The 23,861-nt window shown below is 46.9% G+C and overlaps 1 protein-coding gene across 16 annotated transcripts in view; it reads right to left on the bottom strand.

Moving 5' to 3' along the window:
• Positions 1–23,861, bottom strand: part of CYRIB (CYFIP related Rac1 interactor B) — a 478,070-nt gene that overhangs the window by 241,111 nt on the left and 213,098 nt on the right. For 14 of the 16 annotated variants that reach the window (XM_078686758.1, XM_078686763.1, XM_078686757.1 and 11 more), the window contains one exon: positions 13,911–13,946. The gene's annotated coding sequence lies outside the window, so the exon portion shown is untranslated. Of the gene's footprint in view, positions 1–13,910; positions 13,947–17,143; positions 17,304–23,861 lie in introns of those variants that run through there. The other 2 variants (XM_078686762.1, XM_078686771.1) reach the window with 2 other exon arrangements.

Below are 23,861 nucleotides of genomic sequence, written 5' to 3'. Positions count from 1 at the left end.
CCCTTCATTAACCTACAACCTCAGGTTATCAGTCACTAAATAAAAACTAAGCCCACTACCAGTCATTGAGCCACGCTTTATGTGCATGTTCAACCATCACAACTGTCTGTTCAGACCATAACCCCAATGAAAGGCTTCCTATTAACAAAACTGAAAGCAATTTCAATGTGAATAAATATAGACAAAAAAAGTGTTTTTTTTTAATCTGCAGTACACAAAGATATCTATTCAAGAAAGGTACTACTAGGAAATATCCTGGTTTCATAAACAAAACAGTTTAAGGGAGATAAACTAATGAACATCATCAAAGCACAGCTTTGAAATAAACCTCTGGAGACAAGTGAACAAGTACCCTGGCGCTTACCGGATTAAAGAAACACTGTAGGAAAGTAGGATCTGCTTTTATGGTTACCACCACTTTTTGCTGGTGTCCGTATGTTTTTTGACTGGTCTGGCTGGGATCTTGCTAATCAGGACTACAGCCACTGTGCTTCTTCCCCCCCCTTTTTTTTTTATAAAAATGTTTATTAGATGTTGTGTGTTAGCACAGTACAGACGTTCCAAGCACAAACATATAGTCAAACATGGCATCGCTCCATCAGAGACCCATTCCAACCTGTTCAAATCACGAGTGTACATTTGTAGAGCATTTGAGAGTGAACTTTGTACAGAAATATTGAAGCCCTTAGTCGGCCTCTGAATCCTCACTGCTATCATCTTGGTCTGGTGGCGGCTAACAGATATTTCCCCTATACTTATTCCACGCCCCCCCATAGTCTGGTCCATTTTCTTGGGCACCCCCTGCCACTGCACACCGTCCTTTCTGCTATCATGGCAGCGTCCATGTCATTACACCATGCTGTTAGAGTAGGTCTTTCCGCTCCACCTGACCTGTGCTATATTTCTCTTGGCCACCATCATGCCCATTGTAGTCCAACTTCGCCCTGCACGCGTAAGGTCATTTGGTTCCCAGATACTTAGCAGGCAGCATCTGGGCTCTAGTAGCATCGTGGCCCCCTCAGATTGTGACATCGTCCTTAGCACTTGGGCCCAGTATTCAGCTATCCTGGGACAATCCCATATTGTGTGGTAAAAGGTTCCTTCCTCCCCGCACCCTCTCAAACAGTAGGGGTGAGCTATACGTCCTATTTTATGTAGGGTGTGTCTCCTATAATAGGAGCGGTGTAGAATGCGCAATTGTACAAGTCGAAGGCGCGAGGGAATACCCATCTCCTTCTTGGATGTTAGTGCTTGCTGCCACTCTGAGTCATCACATTCACCAACATCACTAGACCATCTTTTCCTTAATGTTCCCATCGGATCGGGCAGATTATTCACCAGTTTACGATAGGTTATAGTCTGTTAACAATCTGTCCTCCAGAGGGGACGACTCTGGAACCTCTGAGTCAGGTGGGAGCGCTGTTGCTAGGGCATGTCGAATTTGGTTATAGCGAAACAGTTCAGAGGGGGCTAAGTCATATTGCTGTCGCAGCGTATTGAAGGGAATCACTCCTTTTTGCCATAAGTCTCCGACAGTGGAGGGGGGGCGGAGCTAGCCGGCAATGATGGCGGACGCCTGAAAGCACAGCTCCGCACCGTCGCCGACGATCCTGTTCATTAATCCTACAAACAGCGAGATCTGAGCAGCAACAGAGGTGCCTCGAGACCCCCTGTGACTGTTGCCATCGGAGGTGTGCGGCAATAGCGGGGCACATTCATCTACTCTGAGCTCCCGGGTGAGCGGGCGCCCAGACGGACTGGGCCGTGAAGCAGCGACCTGGCCTAGCCTGCGCCCCCGAGTGCATGCACCGACGTGCGACTGCAGCAGACGCGGCGGTCCCGGCGAACTCGGAGGACTGACGTGACCCCCCCCCCCCAAAAGTGACCCACCTGTACCGAGAGCCGGCTTATTCCGCTGACGGTACTGCGGTAGTATCTGGAAGCCACTTTGCCTGGGACTCTACTAGCGGCCCGATGCTGCTCTGTGAGAACTGCTGGGGACTACGGAGGCTCCTGTGAACTGCCACTGGGTGAGACCTTTCTATTGCTTACTCGTTAGTCCACCGATTAATGCCTTAACTGTGCCGAGAGCGGCAGTGACTCTACACCCCATGGCCGCATAGTTGCATGTTCGCCTGGACGATTGCTGGCAAAAAGGACAGTTACGTTGAGGGGGGGTACTTGAGAGCGCACTGTGAGATGTGCTAGACTGCTGTTACCTGCTACGAGAAGGGTGGCGGTGCAGGGGGCGAAAATGAGGTGCACTCTGGTGCAGTGTTGTTCTTTGCTTCACAAGCTACCTCTGCCCCAGCGCTGTCAGCACTAATGGTTCCAATTGGGGACAGTTTTGAGGGATGGGGATTGTTTGAGGGGTGGTATTATGACATGCGAGGCCGAGTTGGGGTTGGTCTGCTGTGGGAGGGAGAGGGGGGGGGGGGACTCTTTGGACGGGGAAATGTTTAGGTTCCGACGCAAACACACCAACCTCCGTGATGAATGATTTAGACACGAAGTCTTATACCTCACCCTACATTTGTCGTAGAGGCACCTTACTACCAGCACACTTGCTTTATGCACCCGAGACACAAGATCTTACTGCGCTACTGATGCCATGGCAGGCCGCATAGGAAGCATGAATACAGTTACACTTGGAGCGCTCACATGGAATGTGCGAGGTATAAATGATCACAGGAAGGTCCGTAAAGTACTTAGTTATCTGCAGCGTCATCATGTGGATCTGGCCCTAATTCAGGAGACTCATCTTCCCGTGAATAGTGCGATGTTACACTGCAGAGGCTTAGAGGGTAACATAGCGGTGGCAGGGTTCACTACACATGCTAGAGGGGTCATGACGTGGGTAAACCCAAAGTCTAAACTGACACAGCACACCCTGGAAGCTGACTCGGAAGGCAGATATGTCATAACTAGGTGTCTTGGGCTGGGCATGTCACTGGTGATCATTAACACATATGGTCCGAATTTTGATTCTCCGGCGTTTTACCAAACTCTGGCGAGCAAAATCCGAAGGTATGATGCAAGTGATATACTGTGGGGGGGGAGACATGAACCTAACCCTTGATCCCGCCCTGGATAGATCGGCGGGGGCTCCTCGTAGACCAGCAGCGGCTGCCGTCGAACTACGGGCTGAAATGACGTGCCTGGGATTAGACGATGCCTGGCGAGCCCGCAATCCCACACAAGGGGGCTACACCCACTACTCGGCATACCATAACATACACACCAGGATTGACTACTGGCTAGTCCCTACACTGAAGTTAGACCTGATAAGTGAGTGTTGAGTACTCCCTAGGACACTCTCAGATCACTCGCCTGTCCTTCTGGGGCTAAGGACTAGGGGCACGACCATCCCACCATACACTTGGCGGTTCCCACCCTATTCGTTATTAGACCCCGTCTTCAGAGGGGAAGTTGCTGAAGCTATTGAAGTATTTTTTGATACCAACATAGGATCGGTGGATAGTTTCCACACGGTGTGGGAGGCCTTTAAGGTGTATATATATACGAGGGGTGGTGATTTCTAAACACTCAGGTGTACTAAAGGCCATCCGGACCCGACTGACAGACATTGAGAAACGACTAGGCGTCCTGGAGAAACAACAAGCTGAGGGTGCTGAGGGGGAGGTGGCTGAAGAAATTAAGACTGTTGGAAGAATTCCATGACGAAGCCAATAGGGAGGTCAAGCATATGGGAAAGTACGCCACAGCTAGAGTATACGGGGAATGTGAGCGACCTAGCGCGCTGTTGGCTAGAATCCTAAGGGGAGAGAGGAAGCGACAACACATAACTGAATTGACCTCAGACACTGGGGACACACTCACGGATCCGCTAGACATAGCTAATGCATTCAAGGCCTACTATGAGAAATTATACACAACCGGGGGTGGGGACCTTGAAGAGGACATTGAGGATTACCTGGGCCATATCGAGCTCCCTGTGCTACAGAATACAGACAGGGAGTTCCTTATGTGCCCAATTGACAAAGCCGAAATCACTGACGCGCTGGCGAGCATGCGGTCTGGAGGCGCTCCGGGAGCAGATGGTTTAACGACGGGCTTCTATAAAGCATTTCAGGAACAGCTGCTTCCCCATTTGTCCACTCTCTTCGACGAGATATGCACTGAGGGCAACATGCCGGAGTCCACGAGAGAGGCCCCGATTGTCACGGTACCCAAGCCAGGTAAACCTAGGGAGGCCTGTAGCTCTTATAGGCCCATATCCTTGCTAAATGTAGATGCCAAACTGTTCGCCAAGGTTTTGGCCACCCGGCTGGCTCTGTTGGCTCCTGGATTGGTAGCCCCGGAGCAAGCTGGTTTCATTCCGAGTAGGAACCTCACCTATAATATCCGGACGGTGTTTGGAACGATGCAGCACGTCCGCCCAGACAGGAAAGCTTTAGCGATTTTCCTGGACATGGAGAAAGCTTTCGATTCGGTTGAGTGGCCGTTCATGAGGGTGGTTCTGCGGCGTATGGGACTTGGACAGCCCTTTCTACAGATGATAGGGGCACTGTACCATCGACCTCGAGCATGCATCCGAATCAATGACCTGGTCACGGACTCCTTCATGATCACTAGAGGGACACGGCAGGGTTGCCCACTCTCGCCCCTCCTGTACGCGCTCGTAGCAGAACCCTTAGCGTGCGCACTGAGGGAATACCATAGTAATGAGGGCATATGCTTTCCGACCTACAAGATAGTAGTGTCCATGTACGCCGATGACACCTTACTATACGTTCGTGACCCTGAGATCAACCCGACCCCGGTTCTGAGGGAAGTGGTGCGCACTGTCAGGACTCCGAGTCAATTGGTCAAAGTCACTGGCTTTCCCACTGACCCCTATCACACAACCCATAGACATGGAATACCCGCTCACTTGGACCACGGAACCAGTTAGATATCTGGGTATCCAACTACACACGGACCCAGAGACCATATTCAGGGCGAACTATGGCACGGCCTTCAGTCGGCTGGAGGATGATGTCACTGCCTGGTGCAGGCACCCGCTTTCGCTATTAGGACGGATTGCCATAATGAAAATGGTTTTACTCCCCAGATTTCTATTTTTATTAATGAATATACCGATGGTGAAACCTAAGATATTTTTCACACGGCTGCAGCAGGTGATGACGAAACTTGCCTGGGCGGAAGGCCAACCTCGGGCGCGGTGGTCTCTACTTACTCTGCCGTACAAGATGGGGGGTCTCGGTGCGCCGGACCTGGAACTATACTATCGAGTGGCGCAGGCCATACATTTACACATCTGGGTACATGGGGCGCGAGACATTCCACACGTTAAAATGGAAACCCTTTTTGCCAGCCCCCTGTCCCTGCCACATACAATTTTTGAACCTCCAGAGCGCAGAACAGGGAACCTTGACTCATTGACTGCCACTGCTCATGCGTGGCATGACCTCTTCCAGAAGCAGAATGGAGCACTGCTGTACTCCCCTGTCATGCCTCTTGACTGGGAGAGATGGCTGTCCCCATTACGTGAGAAGGGTGTAATAACCGAGATGCTGAAACTCAAATTAGCGACAGCCGGGGACCTATTTCAAAACGGAGTGGCTAAGACTTGGGAACAGGTGACGTCTGACATTGAATCGCCGTCGCCCTTGACGCGTTTCCAGTACTTTAGGGTGCGGCATGCTCTTTCAGACCTCTTAGAGGGCGACATGGCGGAACCACCTGAGGTAAAAGAACTTACCCATGTAGTAAAAACGAACTCACCACAGAAGCTGATATCTCACCTGTACAACATATCACAATCGCATAGAGAACACACATACACCAAAGCACGATTAGCCTGGCAGTCAGACTTACAGACTGTACTGGATGATGACACTTGGACTTATTGCTGCACTAACACCAAAAAAATTTCCTTAAATGGTCGACACAGACTGGTACACTTTAAGTTCCTAAATAGGATACATTATACACCGGCTAGGCTTTTCAGATACGGACTCCGCACCACGGCAGACTGTGAGAGATGTCATGCACCTGACGCAGATTTTTTACACCTGGCATGACTATGTCCAGGAATCAGTGATTTCTGGTCCAAAATCTTTGAAGAAGTCAGTATGGTCACGGAAGTGGTCATCCCTGCAGACCCCATGATAGCGTTATTGGGATACACTAAAAAGCTGCAGAGGGCAATCCGCAGACTAGCTGACATGGGATTTTTGATTGTAGTGGCATGCTGTTGGATGCGGGGACCCAAACCGACACCGCAGAGATGGGCGCATGACATGTTGTACTGCTGCACGCAGTCTGAAACCTATAGTGAACTTCTTCCCCCTACCAGTAGACCCAAGACCTTCTGGGGACTATACCACACTTATCTGGCAACGCGGGGGGTCAGCACAACTGAAGCGGAGTCGTAGGGTCCTTGACACTAACTGCTGATCCGCTGACACTGAGATTGAATGCAACTCTGATCTGGGAACTAGAAGCTATGACTGCTGCTACTAAAGTTAATTGGGATTCCCGCGTGAATGTCATATTGCACGCATTCATGCTGGAAACGCCGCCTGCCCTACGAAGTGGGTTGTTGGCTCAATGGCTGCGTAAACATTGGGAACGGTTTGGTCGGATGTGTGTTGCGAAGGGAATTGATAGCTGATTGAATGGGTGGGGAGGGGGGAGGGATGTGTTTGAAAATCTGTAACTGGTAACTGAAATTTTGAGAAATAAAATAATTAAAAAAAAAAAAAAGTCTCTGACCGCGGAGATCCCAATAACATCCCAGCGATCGAAACCTTTGCTGTGTCTGAGTTTTCCCAGTCGCTTTGTGTCCCACAGCGGAGTGAGTGCGTGAGCACCCCTTGCCATCCTAGCTTCGCCTGAGCGGTGTGCCATATCCCAAGTGTATGCCGCAGCGGTCCCAATTTTTTCAGTGACAGTTTTTTATAGTAATGGGGAGCTAGGAGATCTGCCACAACAAACTGGTCTCTATCCGACTTCAGCGCCGGTTCTGTTTGCGGAAGATGTACCCATTGATTAATCACTTTTAATTGTGCTACCCAATAATAAAGTTGCACATCTGGGAGAGCTATCCCTCCGTCGTACCAGCTGCGCACCAGTTTCGCTTGTGCTATAAGTGGCGGTTTGTTGCCCCATAGCAGATTAGATACTTGTGCCGCTATTGCTTTAAAATATACCGGTTTGACTGGGTAGGGTGTATTTTCCAAAATATACAAAAAACGAGGCAGCCCCATCATTTTAAAGAGTGCTGCCCTACCCAGCAGGGTTAGCGGTAGAGTTTCCCAATGCCGGACATCACGCCTAAGACGGTCCAGCAGTGGCTGAAGATTGAGATTATAAAAGTCGTCCGCATCAGCTGTAATATGGACCCCCAGGTAATTAAACGTATTCGCCGCCGCCATCAACGGGCAATTGTCCAGAAGACGTGCAGGAGGGCCGTGGAGCACATACATGGTGGATTTAGACCAGTTGATGGTGTACCCGGAGGCCCGCCTATAAGCCGTGCAGACAGCTAAGAGACTTATTATGGAACGCCTAGGGGAAGTGAGGTACAGCAGGATGTCGTCAGCATAAAGGGAGATCTTATCCTCCCAGGTCAGCTAAAGCCACGTATAGTCGGCTCCCACCTTATCCAGGCCGCCAAGGGTTCCAGCACTAGGGCGAATAATAGCTGACAATGGGCAGCCTGGATGCGTGCCTGGGGGAAGTCTTCAGAGATGTGACCATTAACAGTGACATGTGCCATGGGTTTCGTGTAAAGTAGTCCAATCCAGGGACAAAACTTCGGGCCGAATCCTAAATGTCGCAGCACTGCGAAAAGGAAGGGCCAGTGAACAATATCAAATGCCATATGTGCATCAAGGGAAAGTATCACTGCCGGCTCTTGCACATATTCTGCATGAGCAAGTGCCCCATGTAATCTTCGTAAATTAAGTGTCGTGTTTCTACCAGGCATAAAGTCCGACTGGTCCTGATGGATGAGTTTCGATAGATATGGCGTAAGTCTCGCCGTCAACAGCTTGGCAAGGATTTTGGACTCTGCATTTATGAGGGAGATGGGTCGGTAAGAGGTGCATTAATCTGCCGGCTTCCCAGGTTTTAGGATGGCTACTATGGTGGCCGTACGCTGGTCCGGCGGGAGTTCTCCCGCTTTTAGACTTTCGACGAACATGTGCAGCATGCACGGCGTTAGCGATCCTGCCATGCTTTTATACCATTCGATCGGTATTCCATTTTGCCCTACCGCCTTGCCGGATTGTAACGCCCTAATGGCTGTTTGCACCTCCTCCTCCAAGAGGTCCTTCTCAAAGTCTTGTGCCTCCTCCGGGGACAGTTTGGGCATATCCAGATCCCTTACATAAGTCATCGCCTCCTCCTACGAGATCGCGGAGTCGGTGGAGTAGATTGTCTGGAAGGGTCTTGCCAGCAGGCGCAATATGGCGTGGGGGTCCGTTGTGTTATGTCCGTCAACTGTGCTTAGCTGTGCTACCCATCTGTCCCTTTTCTCTTTTTTGTCCAACCATGCCAGCAGCTTCCCTGCCTTGTCGCCAATGTCATATCTTGTGTCGCGTGTGCGCTAGGTGTTGTCTGGCCTGTTCCGTCAGGTGTTCCCTGTGACGTCTCTGTGCAAGGTGCAAACTATGAATCGCGTCGGGGGTCGGGTCTCTAGCCTGTTGGGCCTCCGCCACCACCAAGTCCGCCTCTAGAGTCTGCAATTCTAGTTGTTTCTCCCTCTTATTAGTTACTATGGAGGATATTGCCTGTCCACTGAGGACTGTCTTATATGCCTCCCATAAAGTGACATAGGAAGTCACCGACTCCTCGTTCTCCTGAAAATAGTGTTTTGTCACCTTCTTTAATTTCTTCCTAATCTTAGGGATCCTAAGGTAGCCGGGACGTATCGGATAAGTCCGGCGCCTTTTCTGTTGATGATGCGTATAGCTGAGTAGTATCGGGGAGTGGTCTGAGATACCCCGTGGTCTGATTTCTATACTGCTAATATTAGAGAGGACACCCAAGGAGCCCAGAAAGTAATCTATTCTAGTGAGGACGTTGTGGACATTAGAGTAGTATGTGTATTGTCGCTCTGTAGGGTGGTATTTCCCCCAGACATCTATCTGTCCCATCGCCTCAAAGAAGCTCCCCAGGCGTGAGACCCCCGACCCAACAGTCCTCAGAGGGAGCCTATCCATGGAAGTGTCAGCAACAGAGTTGATATCTCCCCCAATAAGTAGTTCCCCTGCCGGTAGCCCAAGTAAAAAGCACTTAATTCCGGGAGGGCCACTGTGTGTAATGCTGGGGGGGATGTATACCGAAACAATATTTAAGTGTTTCCCTTCCCATTGCGTATGTATGGCGGCAAACCTCCCAGCACCATCAGTTTTAGCTTCTTTTAAAATTTATGGAAATTGCTTTTTGACTAATATTCCAACCCCCCTGGAGTTTGAAGTAAAGTCGGAGTGAGCCACCATCTTATAGCCCCATCTGTCAATTGCTTTGGTAGACGTGCCCGTAAGATGCGTCTCCTACAGCAACACCACCGCCGGGTTTACTCTTTTTATGCATTGCAATACCAGCCCAAGCTTAATTTTATCTCCCAGCCCTCTTACATTCCATGTAAGCATGGACAGGGACGGTGCTGTGGTGTCAGAGGCGCCCCTCGGGGTAGGTAGTGAGTCATCCCCCATAATTATAGTGGAAAGAGTTAGTGATTTCAGCGGTTTGTGTCATGCCTGAACCGTCCTGGGTGTCTGTGCCTATGAAAAACATACAGTCAGCTTTATCTACGAGCGTACATCTACCCATGTAAAAACCTACTTGTGTACCAACTTGAAACAAACTCCGTCCCCTGTCCCCCCACCCTGCCATGCGTACCCAAAAGGGCCCGCCACCCCAACTCAGCAGAGTGCTTAAAGCCCCATCTCATAACCATTACTTGCACGTATAGGAGCGGGAAGTCCAAGGAGGTCCATTCCTTCCCCACGCCCCAGAGTCCTCATCTTTCGATAGTCTCGCCGTTGTTGTTTTGATGAGGAGTATCTGCGTCTGCATCAGTCTGCCAGTTCGCGGTGGTCTGTAGGCAATCTCCACAGATCTCCTTCCCCCGATTCTGCATGCATCTGGTGAGTCTCGCCCTCTACTTGTTCAATGTTGTCCGGGTCGACTTCTTTCTCCAGACGGCGGCGGCCCCTTTGCTCTCGTCCAGGCTTCCCCACCTGTCGCCACCCTTCTAGCCAGTCATAGGCCTCTTCTGATGTGTCGAAGAACCACGTCTTGCTGTCTGCTGCCACTCGCAACTTTGCCGGGAAGAGCATTGAATGTGGCAGCTCGCGGGCTCTCAGCCCACCGTCGTCTGGACATTATTGAGGGCCACCGTTATAGCTTCCAGCGTTATTTTAGGCGCAGTTGCTTCTTCCCCTCCCTTAGCCGCTTGCCCTTTTGGTTCTGGCTTTGGCAGAAAGTCTTTATTGAAGGCGTATTTGTCAAGGTTTCCCTGTTGGGTCGTTCGGGTTCCTCTTCGACTCGTTGATCACTCGCCTCCCAGCTGCAGAGCTTGCGGTAATTATCGCCTGTTGGGCTACTGGTTGCGGGATAAATCGTGCAGGCCCGCACACGGTTATCGTCACGAGTATTGTGCTCCTCTGGCCAAATATAGCAGGGTTACTACTGGGTGCAGGAGAGTCTGCCCCTCTCTAGGAAGTGTCGCACCACACACCTGGCGCACTGCCAGCCGTTATCACCCCCAGGTATATCAGCGTCCTTTCAGGGCCTTCCCTTCACATGGCCACCATCCGAGGTTCAAGTCACCTTACCACCAGGTCCGCTTCTTCCAGGACGTTATCCGCTCTATGCGGCCCTCTCACAGACGTCATACAGAGACTGCAGCTCTTCACGGAGGCCCCAATGCACATAGCTAGCGTCACTGTGGCCAGACATGCACTCTTGCACTCCCAGTCATGAGGCGCCCCTCTGTCTTCAGCCTCAGCTCACGGTGTCGGCCCTAAAAATGTTCTCCCCGGCTTCCCCCCAGTAGGCCGCGGCCTATCCTGGTCCCGCTGCCTGTCAAGCAAGCCCCGACTGTGGGCCGATCGTCAGCCTAATCCTCCGTGGGGGCGTTCGAAGTAACACTGCCGGTCGCGCTATGTCTTTGCACCGGCCTCCGGATCTTACACTTGGCCTGTGGTGGTGCCTGATCCAGTCGGCAATATGTGAGCCCCGACGTGAGCCGCTCCTAGTCGCTCTGGCAGATACGGGCAGGTGCACCTGAAGTCACTTCGGCAGCCAGCGCACCCGGTATAGATTTTCCGGAGCGCAGTCTGCTACACGGCCGCCACGCCAGTCCGCTCCCTCCCAGTGTTGCCACCAAAATTGAGCCCCCGGATGCTATCCCCTGACCAGGCCTCAATCTTTCAGCCACGATATCTCCCTCACGCGGACTCCAGGTGGCAGCTCGTTCTGCACCGCTTCTCCTACGTCGTGTAATCACCAACTCTGGGTATAGTTTTAAGTACGGATAAATAGGCGGATTACTGGGGAAGGTGGTCTCAGCCTCGGAGTCCCTTTAGTCTGCGGCCATCTTGCACGGCTGCAGGCCACGCCCCCTTCTTCCCTAATTTTGACATGGTAAGTACTTTGGTACCTCCACAATGGACTACTGGTGTACCCTTGTAAGTCCCTAGTATATGGTACTAAGGTAAACAAGGAATAGGTGCACCAGGGGTCTCCCATATAATAAAATTAATAATAATAATAATAATAACCGCATTTATAGAGCACCTGGTTACACTGGGCCAGTGTTCTCCCACGCTAAGGTACCGGCCTCAAAACAGCAACAACACATGGACTAAGGCTGAGCCTACTGTTATGCAGCAGGAAATACATGGGTCTTCAAACCTTTCCGAAAAATAGACTCCGAGCACTCCAACCGGAGGCTCTGAGGAAGTGTGTTCCACAGCTGTGCAGCCGGAAAACGAAAGGAGCAGCCACCCATCCTGCCTCTCTTAATGTAAGGGACAAACACCTTTCCTGTCCCACCAGATCTCAAGTGACTGGTCGGTGCCTAGGGAGTTAAAAAGTCATGAAGGTAGGAGGGCCCCTTCCTTTGTTGAATCCGATGACTGACGCACAGGGCCTTAAACTGCACTCTCCCCCTAATAGGAAGCCAATGGAGGGAAGCCAGAGCCCTTTTTGCTGAGGCTCTCTTTGGAAGCATGAGAACCAGTCTTGCTGCTGCATTCTGGATGCACTGCAACCTCCGCATACATTTGGCAGTAGCACCCAGATATAGGAGACTGCCGTAATCCAGGCGAGAAGTCACCAATGCATGTACCATAGTCTTCCTCAATACAGTGGGCAGGGTGTCTAGAGCTTTTTTGTAGACCCCGTAAAATTCCAAAGCAGGTGCCTGACACCCGCCAGGAGTGGTAGTCAAAAGACAGCTTGTTGTCCACCCATCCCTCTGGATGCACAACCTTAAAGTAATGGTTCTAAATCGGTGTACTACTATATTTTGTTGTTTATCTTCAGACGGGGTGGTGGGGGAACCTCTAACAGCCCGGATAATACCGGCTGACATGGGAGTTTTAGGGGGGTTTTTTGGTGACAAGAGAGCCTGATCGGTTACTGCAGGAAGAGGAGATCTATGGTCATACTTTGATGATGAGCAAGCCGCCCCTACGGCCTAGGATGCCACTCAGCTACACACTGCAGGAGATACATAGGGGCAAGGCCTCAGTACTTTGCTATCAAACACACTAAAGATTTATCAGAGGAGAAGTTGGGATGGATATAGCCGTAAAATCACATTGGTTCCTGTTGTTAGAAGATATATGAGAAGTGCTGCTCTGCCAACCGCTGCCTAATTTTTTCATTCCTCCTGTTAATGGTTACATGTTTATTGATAACCGTATCGCTGTAACTTATTTACCTAAATATAGGGATGTGCAGCTCTTGTAGCATTTTGACTAATACATGCTCTGGCATGCACCTGCTACAGGATTTCAACCATAATGATATACTGTACATATGATGTATATGCGCGTACTGTTTACTGCTGCTATGTGTATCCCGAAAAAAAAGAAGTTAAAAAAAAGTTGTTTAACTTCAACTTATAGTTAAGATTTCCTAAAATGATATAGCTACACAATCGCCTAGACATCGGTTGTATCCTTTTCTCATTGAAAATCATGCTTTTCTATTCCACCCATCTACTGTACAGGTGCTCATGGTTAATTCCTAGGCATGCCAAGGATTTTTCAATAATTTCCCACATTGCCACTACCTCTTAAGGTATAATTGATCACTTTAGCTTCCTCTTCTTACAACCTGAAAACCATAGTGGTCTTCCTTTTTTGCAGCCTTACACCTTTACCATGTCGTCTTTGATTCTTAATATACACCTTCAGTGTGTGTCAGATTTTCTCTTTTCTATAGCAATAACAATAGAGGGAAGATTGCTGGGGTGTGGTCATACTTTTGAATATATGGATAACAGTCTCCCAAAACATTGGGGTAATCAGTGTCCAGTTGTCGTACATATACTTGCTTCCTCCTAGGTAAGCAGCAGGGATGTTGGCAAAAGGTGGAGTATTCAACAATGGAACATTTCTGAGCATTAGGTAAGCTAAAGTAAATCACAGTGGGCAGGGGGGTGGGATGAAATATTAGGGTGATGTTGGAGATCATTAAATAAAAAAACAAGGCACTGGCAAGAGCACTTTAGGCAGTTTCATGACACAGGGAAAGTGGACAACAGCATTAGATGAAAACCTTATTTCAAATTACCCACTTCATTTGAAGATGCAATTTGTAACTGAAAATTCAGCTGCATTGATTTTAGAAATTCTGCATGACAAGCACATATTAACAGTTAATTTCTAGACAATTTTAACGTGCGTTGAAAAGCTCACCTAAAGCCAGTCCCGAAGTTTTGTGTGCACGACTATCTGCAATAAAAAACACTGATAAATCAAAATGTAACAATTATTTAAAGTCCAAAGATTCACTGAAAGAGGCACATTAAATTGTAATACCACAAACAAAGCAACAACCTTAATGAGCAAACTCTTCCACTGACCAAATCACAAAAATTACCAACTTCCAAAAACAAGTACTGTTATATAAAGGCTGTATAACTGTCATAGCCAGCTTAATCGGACCACAAAATAAGACACTCCACAGGGTGGTTCGACAGGGACTGCCCTTCACACAAAAATGCTAAACAAGGTGCATAAGAAACTAATGAATAATAAGAGTGCAATAGTTACACGAGAGTTTACAAATGGGATAAAAAATTCTAGCCATTAATATTGCGAAAACACGAGGAGGAGCCAAGATGGCGATCGGAACAGTCGCATGAACGCTTCGCTCTGAGGTCCCTTCCTCCCCGCACGCCTATCCTGTTGATAATCCTGAGCGAGGCTTTATGATCTATGTTGTTAGAGAAAAGCGCTCACTTACCATCTATTTTTGGGGCTCCACCGTGCAGTAGATCCGGAGAACTGCCCTCGTCTGCTTGCTGGCCTTCTTGGCGCTGACGCCGGGGCCTCGAGTGCAGAGGCCGCCCGGCAGTGTTCGTAGTGTTGGCGACCCTGGTTTGGATGAGAAGCCGGTCAGTGGAAGCCTGGGAGCCGCGAGCCGGGAGAGATGGTGCTGACCCACTCCCAATTGTGCCCGAGCTGTTGACGAGCCGGAGAGAAGCCGTGTCGCCTGGTTCCCCTTGGGTGTGACGCCCGCCCATGTTAATAGTCCCGTCCGGGAACCGGCGGTTGGCTCCCGGAGAGCTGCGGGGAGCGCACCCGGCCTTTCGGTGACTCTCCTTTCCGCACCAGGCGTCGACCGCCGACGATCAGTCGTGAGACCTGTTGCCTCTGGCGGTCGGACTGGACACGGAGGTGGAGGGGAAGTGGCGGAGAATGAAGTGGTTAAGATGGCGGATGGCCCCTTGGAGTGCACCCCTCCCGGAGACGGAGACACCGCTGCATTTGAGACCCCCGGACTTCGGCTACATGGGGAGACACTTACGTGTAGTCACGTGCTGGTTGCACTGGTTACCCTGCGGACTGCTCTGCTCCGGAAATCCCGGGACTTGGAGGTACGGATCGCTGCCATTGCCGATCCGCCATTTTGTGGCGTAGTGGCTTTCCCCCGAGTTGGTGCCGCTGAATCTCCTTCGGTCGCTGTGCCGGGGTCCCCGGATGAATCTACGATTGAGGGTGCGAATGGATCTGGCTCCTGTGCTGCGGTGCTTCCCGCATCCTGTGTTTTCCTTTCCGTGCTTGGCAGACCTGTTTTTGGACTTGGTCTCGTTGGTGGTCGGAGTATTGTTGCATTCTGGCCGCCGCCATGTATCGTTGGCTGTTTCTTGGTGGCTGGGACGATGTTGTGCGAAGGCGCTGCCTGCTCCGCCTGGAAGGATTGGACTTTTTGTAGCGACCGGTCTCCTGACTGCAAGGCTGTTTAGCAGTTCTACTATTCACAGAAGTGGCCAGGGGTGACCTCGCTTGGGTCTTGGAGGGTCTTCTTGCTGGTTAATGGTGATTCAAGGACATGTCTTGTAGGGCTGTTATTGATTGCGTTTTGTGAGTTCGCTGATCTCTGTACTTTCTATGGCCTCGGTCTCTATGATTTTAGTTGCGGGGGTGGGGGGGACCGGGTATCTAAATCGCCGGCTCCTCTCCTCATTCTTTTTCTTTATAGTCCTCTTTTTTCTCTCTTTATTTCCTTTCTTTCGGGTGACTCTGGGGCGACAGGCACGCTGTTAGTGGGGTAGGCCATAGCCATTACGGTGATGTATGGTGACGGGTGTTGGGGGGGTTTTGTTATTTTAATTTGTTTTGTTCTATGGTCCCTTTCTCTCTTTCTTCCCAAGGGGGTTGGCTAGATCTTCTTCTTCCATCCTTTTCCTGTTAGACATCTGCACTTGTCTTTCTTTCTGTCTTGTGCGGGTGGGTTTTCTACACGAAATTTTGCTCACTTGCTTGCCATTGTTTGACCTTTACTCCTGGCCTGCCTTCGGCGGGCGTAGGGTGTTTTCGGTCTTATTGCTTATCATCGATTTTTGATTGCATGGAGGGGTATACCCTCTTTTTGTCTATTGTGTAGTGTGATGCCTCTGTTGATATAGCCGCTGCCTCCTTCTCAATATTATAAAAATGAAACCTCTTCTATCCTTGTGCTTCACTGTGCTACGACCACGTCTTCAGATTATAACGTGCTTCTTCCTTTTATCGTACACATTTACAATGCCCTGTCTTTATCTCCTGATTTTGCGGCCGGCCCCTGTGGTTGTAGGCCTGCGCCTGTATTGCTCTGTTTGCCTTAATAAAGGTTTTACAAAAAAAAAAAAAAAAAAAAAATATTGCGAAAACAAATCTTTTTTTCATTTAAGAGGGCCCTATTGCAGGGAAGAACTAAACAATTCTGGTGTGTGGTCAACTAGCAGGTATCTATATGTCCAAGCAACCTGAAAGCCCAGTTTAGTGAAAACCAATGGATTGGGTTCATTTCAGAAAGTTTTCGGTATTGTGGTGTTCTCGAAAGTAAAAAAAAGAAAAAATACAAAAAGTGACACTATTGAATTTTGGGGGTAAGAAGGGGGTTTCCCCTATTTGGAGGGTGTCTGGAACATAATTTTTTTAATTTGCATAGGAATTGACCCAACATGGAGAATGACTGCTGCATTTGCGGCCTGGTAGTAGACAACAAACACACAAAAGGTGATAGAGGATGCTTGCAATAAGCATAACCACTGCCAATCGCTAGGGGCCAACCCATCGTTCTTTTGTCCACCATGCCACCTCAGATTTGAACAAGCCATAGGCAGATCAGTCGATTTGAAGTAAAATCTTTATTCAGTTCAAAACAATTGATCATAAAAGATAAACAGTAAAAATGTAATTAAAATCACTTCAGAGCAATGAAAACATAAAATGGCAGTTCGTAAACAGTTGTAAGCAAGGAGTACAGCGCCTGCTATAATTCGAAGTATGTTTCAATAAAAAGGGAAATAAGCACACTTGATTAAATACAATACAATAAGATCAATAAAGTGCATATAGGCCACATAGTGACTTAGAGAATGGGACTTTCCTAGTGCAGGCTGCCCCCCCATAAAAATTAGGCGATATTAAAACAAAATTACAAGTCCGTCAGCAGGCTTAGGAATCCTCCATGGACTGGTATGTGACCCGAGCGATTGCCAGTGGCTGAGATTAATTTAAGCATTCCATCCATCAAGTTGCTGTTCATGTTGCACGAAGAGTAAAAGAAGGCACAACTTGCCCTCTTCAAGACGGTCTATTCTTTTTTGGGAAAAAGGAAAAAAAGAATTTTTAAGAAATATTAAGTTATAACTTGTTGAGAAGCATTTTTGCTATTTTATTTTCAATGAAATATTTTGACATAGCAATTGCTAGTACAAGATTCTTCAGTTAATTTCAGAGTAAGTGCCCACAATATAAATGAAGACGCGGTCTGAGGGGTGTTGATTCGACAATTATCAACAAGATGATGCTGGAATTTGTTACTGGTCTAAGTTTGCTGTTAAGCATTTGCAATCACTTACTTGTTCTAGTTCTAGTTTCTTTTTTACTTTCTTTTTTAAATGACTTGGTAAGATAAGTTTCTTTCAAAGAAATTTTAAATGATTTTTGTAACTTACATTTTTTGCACGTAAGAGGAGGAATTTGGCATTGGGCAACTATAACAATGGATTGGTTCTCATGTTTAGTATACAAACTGGTTTTTAAAAAACAGGTTTAAAATAATTCTCAAATTTGTATTTTCAAAATGTAATTTCTTGGAAATAAATTACAATTGTGTGTGTGGAACAAACTTCTCCAGAGGTTGGGAAGGTGAGAGATATACAATACTCACACTTGACAATACCGCATTTCTATTCTCACACAAACACATTAAATAAGACTACCTTCTATCTAAACTAACTAAAAAAGAATTCAAGGACCACCTTAAGCAGAGTAAAAACTGATGTCATACCCAAATTATTTCAGGATAAGCCTTTAGAAATGTTATTTTGGCAGGCATTCTCCAGTCATCACTCAGTCCAGAGATCAGAGACTTTCAGAGTTACCCCTAGAAGCAATGGCCAAATATAAGAAAGACTACTTTGCACACAAGGCTTTACATCTGAATATCCTTCCTGTTTTGTTCAATCTATAGACTACATCTAAAGCTAAACGGAATTTGAAAAGCAAAGAATCCACCTGGAGACCCCAAAACACTACAAGCAATGAGGCGATCCATCTAAGGAGTAGCTATATGTCTAGGAAACTTCCTTCTATTTCACTATTCATACCAAACTCGCTGTCTTTTCTTTGCGAAAACTCACCTTTTCCGGATGAATCTTTTTAACCCACCCATCCAAGATTCTTCACATAAGAACTGCACAGCTTTTCTTTATTGGAAGGTTCCATTTAGGAGGTTTAATTTTTTTACCATATACTAAAAAATATTGTTTACTATTCCATGCTTTGGCCATCCCAAATCTTCTCATGTTATGCTCATTTTTTTCCTATGGTTTCATTCTAATGTAAATAGTTTAGATTCCTTGTTTAATTAAAATACACTTCTTTCATCGTCTTTACTAAACTTTTAGGTTTCCTTTTTGCTAAAGCTAGGAAAATCTCATGTTTAGATCAAGACAATGAGATGGTACAGTAAACAAGTTTGGAGCCCTTGCAGGAATCTGCCAGCTATGTAGTCCACTGGATTCAGGTAACAAGTCCCCAGTGAGATTTGCTTATCAGGCTTCCTGAAGGATATCATGAGGTGATCAGGGGTATGTTATCTAAGGGAGATTGTCCCAGATGTATATTACTTCAGACAGGGGGCAATGTAAAAGTGACTACCCAATGGAAGGTAGAGGTACAAGATCAAACAGAAGCCACCTTGGACAAAAATGAAGGTCTGAGACAGAAAGAGCACTAACATCTGAGAATCTTCTGCAAGATAAGAAAAAGCAGATTTATGAGATTACACAACAGTCCTTTAAGGGAGAGAGCGAAATTAAAGTCAAGTGAGAAAACAGAGGACCAGAGATGCACACCAAGTGAAAGACAATAGGGAGAAGGAGGTTTCTTGAGGTAATTGACCTTCTTATGATGCATATCAATGGGTCTCTACCAACAGAAACAACATGGTAGAGTACAGAGGGGCCGCAATCACCAAGAAATAAACAAGGCTGGTGTTTTAGCACAAACCTTTAACAAACCGATCTGAAAGAAAATTTGCAAGAGAAGTAGGAGAAGCAGTAAGGGGATGCAAACTCTCTCTCATCGAACACACACCACTGAACTTAATAATTTAGGCTCTACAATTGAATGATCCGATTAATGAACATTATTTTGAATTAACATTATGTTAGACTGAGAAGGTGTGCTGGCTGTTTTATTTATTACTCTTGCTCCCTGTATAGAATGTGAAGACTCCTAGGCATGGCTGGTTCCTGTGAATCATTACCTGGTGACCTAGTCAGCAGCAAGTCTCAGAAGCTCCGCCTATTGCAAAGATCCCGAACGATTCTCCAAGTGAAGAACTGCCACTAAACTTCAAAGACCACTTCATGGGTAAGAACCATCCAGACTTTAAAGAAGAACATCAGACAGAGGAAGAAGAGACAGAACTCCACTGCCAACTCCAGAAGATAAAAGAACCAAGCTTCTGAAAACTAATATGGGATAAATTGGGAAAAGAGCACAACTGAAGAGCCTTGTAGACTCCAAAGAGGGGAAAAGGGAGGAAGGCATGAGCACAGAAATCTGAAAGTCTGAGAGAAAGGCATCTATGACCCAGACCTCTAGGTCCCACATTTATCTCACGAAAAAACAGCAGTAGGCAATTTAAACATGGAAGAAAGTGTCTAAGTCCATGGCCCATAGATGTTGAACACACCACAAATATACTTGAGGAGTCAACCTCCAAATTCTCACATCCCCAAAAGTACCAATACACTGCTATATTGGCCAGGTCTCAAAGGTACCCTACAATGATTACAATGAGCACCCTGTGTTCTCTAAAGACATTAATAAAGGGCTTCAAACTAATTCCCCCTCACATGTTGAGATATCATGGTAGGGCAGATATGCGATCAACTCTGAAGTGACTCGTCGATGACCTGAAGGGGTTAGAGAAAACAAAAAAAAATACATACATATGAAACGATCCAGTTGGAGCTATTGAGACATAATTTGAGTATGCATTCCAAAGTTCCAGTGAGTGAATTCATTTGTGGTTTTCAAACAGGACTTTTAACATCAAGGGTATGCAAAGTTTTTGCAACAAACACTAGAAATATAATGCTGATCGCAGACTTCAACATGAGACATACTTAATTGAGGTCATCCCTTCGGAGATCGAGCCTTAATTTAACTACCAGGTCTAGAAGAAATACTGGCATGTATGAATGGTTGTAGGAGACTAATGGATCAGAAAAGGGGATTAGTCACAGCCCTTTTAGCTTTAACAATGCTAGTTTTCTTCTGTCACAGTTTGTCATAGTTTTTGCAAATCTTTATAGCTAGGGAAGCTGATATGCTACAATCAAAAATATGTTTTGGTCCGAAAAAGCAACATTGCCATAGTTGTCCCTGTCACTTAAGGGAACTACTTTGTGTGTGGATGTTCTTATTGTGAAATGAGTGAATCCAGTCACCCAATGTGAAGTTAGCTAATAGATCAAGTGGACTTGTCAACTGCCCCATCCTGTAGTGGGTGAAGAAAAAATTCGAATTACACAGTAACAGACTGATTAAAATGAAGAGAGGTGGCAGATCGCCCCTATAAGGACGTATATTATATGTATAGTGGTAGTAAAATCAAGAGGTATTGCCTAAAGCCCATATCAAAAGAAAACAAGCACTGGCGTTGCCAATAGGTCTCGCAGTAGGAAAGTTGGAGCTATTGGTTTTGTAAATGACATTTTATATTTATATATCGTTATTGGCATTGTCAATAACAATCTATAAATATAAAATGTCATTTACAAAACCAATAGCTCCAACTTTCCAAATGCGAAACCTATTGGCAACGCCAGTGCTTGTTTGCATAGCAAACTTCGTGAGCAACAGAAAGAGCGCCCTTTTTGATGTTTTATATTTTGATGTACTTTTTGTTTAACAGCATGAATGATGAAGGTGACCGAAATTATACGGGGGGAAAAAGCTGGAAATGAATGAAGTGGTAGAAATGGTGGCGACGGTAATGGGGGGAGGGGTGGTGGGAGGTGAGTACAAGATGAAGTGCGGGGGAAGGACAGCGGATGAGACTGGGATAATTAAGTAGAGTAGCTAATGCAGAGCGGCAGACCGAAATTATACGGGGGAAAATCTGGAAATGAATGAAGTGGAAGAAATGGTGGCGACGGAAAAGGGGGAGGGGTGGCGGGAGGGGAGTACAAGATGAAGTGTGGGGGAAGGACAGCGGATGAGACTGGGATAATTAAGTGAGAGTGGTGAGAGGGTTGGAGTGTCACTCGTAAAATGTCTAAATGGTGGACCAATGACCCTGCATTTACCGTGAATGAAACGGTGAATCCGTGTCCTGTGTTGATGAACTCCGTCTTCAAAGGTTTAATGGCGATGTGGGCGTCAACATTTAAACAAATCTCGTAGCGTAGTTAGGTAGTGAACATGAACGGCGGACAAAGGAACAGAGTAGATAGTTAAGTGAGAGTGGTGAGAGGGTTGGAGTGTCACTCGTAAAATGTCTAAATGATGGACCAATGACCCTGCATTTACCGTGAATGAAACCGTGAATTTGTGTCCTGTGTTGATGAACTCCGTCTTCAAAGGTTTAATGACGATGTGGGCGTCAACATTTAAACAAATCTCGTAGCGTAGTTAGGTAGTGAACATGAACGGCGGACAAAGGAACAGAGTAGATAGGAAACTGAAAGTACGGCCGGCCGGCCAGCCATGATTAATAAATGTTCATAGAGACTTTACTAGAGATCACTGAAAGAAAAGCCTAGTCCCGATTGAATGAACAGGGATTAAATGTAAGTTTAATAAACATAAAATCACCGCTGGCAAAGAACTTTGTGGAAAAGTAACATTAACTATCACCCATTTTAAGATTTCAAATTTTGGAATATGGGTTCCCTTCAAGTTGTGGATCTGGATGCCCACACAACCACTGTCGACATATCTCCCACAGAGAGGAACAGCTCGCAGACACAAACCTGACGGAACGAAGACAGCAATTACTAGCCTCCTAGGGAGAGAGTGGGAGGGCTTGGGGGTGTGGGGATTACTCTTGGGCTAACGCTCACAGGGCCTTACATTGAAGGCCTTGGCGCAGGTCTCTAGTTGGTGTAGGGCTGTCTTACGGATCTCGTTCACATTTCTTGTTAACATATCTCAAGCCAAAACTTGTTGCTAAAAAAAATGCATTAGTCCTTCCTCCAGCAGCTTCTACATCAATGCAAACAATAGGCCACTTAAAATATACCTTTCTATAAGCACTACTGCTTGCTTGTTTACCAAGTGCAACTTACAAATCTTTAAATTTCTTAAAGTTCCATTTTCTCTTTTCCTTTTGACAGCACAGGGTCAAATACAAGCCTTTTATGTTATGTGTATTTCTACAGCGCACTACCTGCAAGAGTATCCCGGCGACACTTCAGTGTCGATACTTCGACAAATGTACATCATTACCATTACAGGTCTTTCCACACAAAAAAAAAAAGAGAGGAGAGTAAGGCAAGTTTTTGTGCACACTGGCTTCTGTGCAGACAGCAGAAGGGGAACCATTTAAAAATGCTTCCTAAAGTCTCAAGTATATTTGTATACCCAAAGTCCTTAGCAAACTTTTCTTATTCAGGCAATCTCTCCTTTCTACTGTCCAGAGTACAATGGATTGTGTAACACATACAGCATTGCACTCTACAGAAAACATGCACTTATGTACACACTTATTATAAAAGGTGAGCTTCATTTATTCAGTACATTCCAGTATTTGTTTTGTGCAAGTCTTCTTCGGTTTCATGTTTACCTGCGCCCACTCTACAATTCTCTCAAATAATCTCTGCCAATTAACCCCTTCACTGCGGCGGCTATTCCGCCGCAGTGCTAAGGGGGCGGGGCGGAAGAGCGGCGGGCGCATGCTGGTGACGGAACCGCTCCATCACCAGCGTCGGTTGCGCTGTGCTTATGACGGAGCGGTTCCGTCATGGCCCGCCCCGCTCAATAGAACGCTCAGCGCAGGCGCGGAATCCACGCAGGCGTGCCGAGCGGGCCATGACGGAACCGCTCCGTCATCAGCACAGCGCGACCGCGGCTGATGACGGAGCGGTTCCGTCATGAGCAGGGGAGGGGTTAATAGAGAGCTCTGCACAGCCATTAAGAAGGACTTGCAGTACACTTTATCCTTATTTTTAAAGTGTCTATGAAGCAGTTTAGAATTCAAGACACTGGTCCTTCAAAAGAGTATTTTTTTTTTTTTTACTTTTATCACTGGGTATAACTGCAGTCTCTTTCGTTTATGCTATGCTTCTGCTGTGTGGGTAAAACATGCACACCTAAAACACTGCTTCTGCTATAAGAAGTACTTTTATTTATAGAGCATATACCTGTGCATTTTAATAAGTGTCTGCACTTGGACTTGTATCCAGGTACACGGTGCAAGACTTCTGGAAAGACAATGGTCCGTAATAAAGTCTGCAGGACAGTGTATGGTGCTTCATATTTATTGTTTATGTTAGGATTCAAAATATTGAGCCTTAAAACAGATGAACTATGTTTGACAATTTTCATAATGGGGAATAATGCAGAATCTTCCTTGGTAAACATTCTGCTGCACTGCAGGAAATACAGCGAGAGTGCAGTCCAGAAAATATATCTACA

The sequence above is a fragment of the Lissotriton helveticus genome, chromosome 4_1 (genome assembly GCF_964261635.1).
Source record: "Lissotriton helveticus chromosome 4_1, aLisHel1.1, whole genome shotgun sequence".
NCBI classification, from domain to species: Eukaryota; Metazoa; Chordata; class Amphibia; order Caudata; family Salamandridae; genus Lissotriton; species Lissotriton helveticus.
This window is presented reverse-complemented; position numbering and strand designations above follow the sequence as displayed.